Here is a 4,607-nt window from a genome sequence, read left to right on the forward strand (position 1 = left end):
TCACATCTAAACTTTAACAATAATTGCCTAATACTACCTAATAGTTCATTATTGAATTTCCACTATTGTCCCAAAACTCGTTTAAATTTTTTTGTTAAAATCTGGATCTAATCAAGCACCAAGATTGCTTTTTCTCATTTTATCTCTTTAATCTCTTTTATTTACAGTGATCCAATTTTTCCTACCCTCTCTTTATCTTTCTCTTTCTCCCTTCTGCCCTTCCTCCCTTCCTTCCTTCCTCTCTCTCTCTCTCTCTTTTTTTAAAGGTGTATTTTTAATTTAATTTAATTTTTTAACATCTTTATTGGAGTATAATTGCTTTACAGTGGTGTGTTAGTTTCTGCTGTATAACAAAGTGAACCAGCTGTACGTATACCTATATCCCCATATCCTCTCCCTCTTGCGTCTCCCTTCCACTCTCCCTATCCCACCCCTCTAGGTGGTCACAAAGCACCGAGCTGACCTCCCTGTGCTGTGCAGCTGCTTCCCACTAGCTATCTATTTTACATTTGGTAGTGTATAAATAAGTCCATGCCACTCTCACTTCGTCCCAGCTTACCCTTCCCCCTCTCTGTGTCAAGTCCATTCTCTACATCTGCATCTTTATTCCTGTCCTGCCCCTAGGTTCTTTATAACCTTTTTTTTTTTTTTTTTTTGCCGTACGCGGGCCTCTCACTATTGTGGCCTCTCCCGTTGCGGAGCACAGGCTCCAGACGCGTAGGCTCAGCGGCCATGGCTCACGGGCCCAGCCGCTCCGCGGCATGTGGGATCTTCCTGGACCGGGGCACAAACCCGTGTCCCCTGCATCGGCAGGCGGACTCTCAACCACTGTGCCACCAGGGAAGCCGTTTTTTTTTTTTTTTTTTAAGATTCCATATATACATGTTAGCATGCGGCATTTGTTTTTCAAAAATATGGAACGCTTCACGAATTTGCGTGTCATCCTTGCACAGGGGCCATGCTAATCTTCTCTGTATCGTTCCAACTTTAGTATATGTGCTGCCGAAGCAAGCACTCTCTCTCTTTCTTCCTCTCTCTCTCTCTCTTTCTTTCTTTTTAATTATATTTGACATTTTTATTTTAGGCTGCAAAACAGAAATGAGCAAACAAACAACAAAAAACTTGAAATAGGCTTGTCAAATGATGTAAATTCATCCTTTCCAGGGAAGCAGAAGGTAGACCATCGTGCTTCACTGCTGCTTGCACTCTGCTGGGTTTTGATCTTTCTTTGGGTCATAGTCTGGATCATTTTCCTCATCTCCTTCTTCCCCTTCCTCATCCGCTTCTTCACCTTCTTCATCATAATCATCATCATCATCTTCAATAACTTCTCCAGTAAAGTATATTGATCTTGATTATGCGCTCTGATCTCGGGATTATGCACTCATGTAAAAAGTGACCAACATCAAAGTCCTCAACAAGGATAGCTTAGGCAGCATCATCCAGATCTCCACTCTCAGGAACTTCAGGAGGGGCAAAAAAATTAAAGAAAGAGTCATTAGAAACTGTTTTGGTCACAGTATGAACTGTCCCACGTCCCTTGTGTTTCTGCTTCTTCTTAATGGTTTTCAAAGTGACATTCTTCCCTTTTTTCCTATCTATCTGGCACCCTGTACAACCCATAATTTCTGGTCCATCAAAAGAAAAAGGATCAGAATCATTTGGTTCTGACCTCGTCCTATACGTCTTTGTCAACACTTCATCTGTGAAATATTCATTGGGTTCAAAGTGAAATTCTAAGACAAAACCCATAGGCTGACCAGCATCTGAGAACTTCACTTTAATATCTTTCAAGTGCTTCAGAATAGGTTCATCATGGTCCTGAACCATATCACTGAGCAAGTCAACATTCTTAAAGATGGTCAACCAAAAGTCAAGAATTCCTTTGGGGTCTTCTTTTTCTTCATCCTTTTTCTCATCTTCAGTCTTGGCCTTTTCTTTTAGTTCCTCTGAAATTTCATCTTCCTCATCTGGTTTCCATTCACATTCTTCTTCTGTAGGTTCATAAATAGCATTGATGATCTCAAATTGCTTATCAAATAGAGGTTGATAGAGAACAACATACTTTCTTTCAACATCATGAACTTCCTCATAGAACTTGGCTTCTATCTGTGCATATTTAACTTGAAGGTCTTTGAGAGCATTCACGTGTCTTTTAACTACCCTAGGCAAGCTTTCAATGTGTCCTGTTGGTGTTTCTACCAGACCATCAAGTCTTTCTTGAAGGACTGTAAGAATCTGAGGATTTTGCATCATCTGAACAGTCAGCTGACGTGCTTTGATTTTTGTTTCTTCACCAGTTTCTTCTTCTTCTACTTCTTCAACGTCGTCCAAATCTTGATCAAGTTCAGACTGTTCTTTGTTGTCTATGTCTGCCATGTTGTATGAGCGCCAAATATCGGTGGCTAGCACGGGGAGCCAGGCGGCTGGAGCTGCGCAGGCAGCGACTCCGGACGGCGACGGGAGGAGCAGAAGGCGGTGTGGCGAGCAGATGGTGCTAAAAAAGCTCTTTCATTTTTAAAAAAAAAAAAATTATTTATTTTTGGCTGCGTTGGGTCTTCATTGATGCACTGGGCTTTGTCTAGTTGTGGAGAGCAGGGACTACTCTTCGTTGAGGTGTACAGGCTTCTCATTGTGGTGGCTTCTCTTGTTGCGGACCACGGGCTCTTGGCGTGCAGGCTCTAGAGTGCAGGCTCAGTAGTTGTGGTGCATGGGCTTAGTTGCTCTGCGACATGTGGGATCTTCCCGGACCCAGAGCTCGAACCCATGTCTCCTGCATTGGCAGGCGGATTCTTAACCACTGTGCCACCAGGGAAGCCCCCCCACCAAAATTTTAAGATTTTGGGTATCAAAGGACACTATCAACAGAGTGAAAATACAAATTACAGAATAGGAGAAAATATTTGCAAGAGTCTAGTATGTAGATTATATAAAACACTCTTACAACTCAAGAAAAAAAACCCAAATGGTTCAGTTTGAACATGAGGGAAGGACTTGAAAAGACATTTCTCCAAAGAAAATATACCCATGGCCAATGAGCTCATGAAAAGATGCTTAACATCATGGGTCATTAGGGAAATGCAAACGGAAACCACAAATGAGATACCACTTTACACATACTCGGATGGTTATAATAATAATTTTTCAAAACCATAACTATACTCCAATATAAAATAAAAGTTAAAAAAGATTAAAAAAATAAAAACCAGACAATAACAAGTGTTGACAGGGATGCAGAGGAATTGGACATTGGGACTCTCATACATTGCTGGTGGAAATGTAAAATGGTGCAGCTGATGTGGAAAACAGTTTGGCAGTTCCTCAAAAAGTTAAACACAGAATTTCCATATGAGTCAGCAATTCCACTTCTAGGTGTATACCCAAGAGAGTTGAAAACGTGTGTTCACACAAAAATTTTTACACAAATAGTTATAGAAGCATTGTTCATAACTGCCAAAAGGTGAAAACAAAACAAATGTATGTCATCTGACAAGTGGATAAAGAAAATGTGGTATATCCCTACAATTATTTTATTGGGATTTATTTATCCCTACAATTATTTAGCCATAAAAAAATGAAGTAATGTTATACTCTACAATGTGGATGAACCTTGAAAATATTGCACAAATTCAAAGAAGGCAGACATAAAATTCCACATATTGTATGATTCTATTCATGTGAAATGTCAGTTAGGCAAATTCATAGAGACAGAAGGTAGATTAGTGATTATCAAAGAATGAGGAGAAGGGGGAATTGGGGACTAACTGCTAATGCATACAAGGTTTCTTTTTGGGGTGATGGAAATGTTCTAAATTAGATAGTGGTTATGGTTGTTACAGAACAGAGCGAATATACCAAAACACACTGAATTGTATAAACTAGTGAATTTTATGTTATATGAAGTATATCTCAAATTTTAAAATGCCATAAGTAAAAAAAAAAGGAAAGAAAAGAAAGATCACCAAAGAGAGAGAAAGCTAAACAGTCTTCTGGAATGTGAAACCATCATGTTGACCCTTAATCACTTTAAGTGGTTCCAAAATGCTGCCAGACAAAATTGCCCCAATGAAGCAACAATGAACCTGTGATGATAATTTTTTTTTCCTTTTCAATTTATTGTGGCAGTAAAAATGAATCAGGTGTTATAAACAAGTAATAGAAGGACCCTATATAAAAATTATTAGGGCTTCCCTGGTGGCGCAGTGGTTAAGAATCCATCTGCCAATGCAGTGTACAGGGGTTCGAGCCCTGGTCTGGGAGGATCCTACATGCCGCGGAGCAACTAAGCCCGTGCGCCACACTACTGAGCCTGCGCTCTAGAGCCTGCAAGCCACAAGTACTGAGCCCGCAGGCCACAAGTACTGAGCCCGCGGGCCACAACTACTGAAGCTGCTCGCCTAGAGCCCATGCTCCGCAACAAGAGAAGACACCACAATGAAAAGCAAACACAGCACAATGAAGAGTAGCCCCTGCTCGCCACAACTAGAGAAAGCCCGCATGCAGCAAAGAAGACCCAATGCACCCAAAAATAAAAAAATTAATTAAAAAAATTATTATGCTGTGTGACCTGTCAAATGATAAGTAATCGATTATACACACTGTTAATA

General features: G+C 40.4%; 1 non-coding gene and 1 pseudogene across 1 annotated transcript; both read right to left on the reverse strand.

The window, feature by feature from the left end:
• Positions 1-908: 908 nt before the first annotated feature.
• On the reverse strand, positions 909-1,015 carry LOC117195507 (U6 spliceosomal RNA). The gene has a single exon (XR_004475230.1). It is a non-coding gene; the product is annotated as a U6 spliceosomal RNA (small nuclear RNA).
• Positions 1,016-1,089: 74 nt separating this feature from the next.
• LOC101278765 (nucleosome assembly protein 1-like 1) lies at positions 1,090-2,394 on the reverse strand (annotated as a pseudogene).
• Positions 2,395-4,607: the final 2,213 nt, after the last annotated feature.

The sequence above is a fragment of the Orcinus orca genome, chromosome 9 (genome assembly GCF_937001465.1).
Source record: "Orcinus orca chromosome 9, mOrcOrc1.1, whole genome shotgun sequence".
Lineage (NCBI taxonomy): Eukaryota > Metazoa > Chordata > Mammalia > Artiodactyla > Delphinidae > Orcinus > Orcinus orca.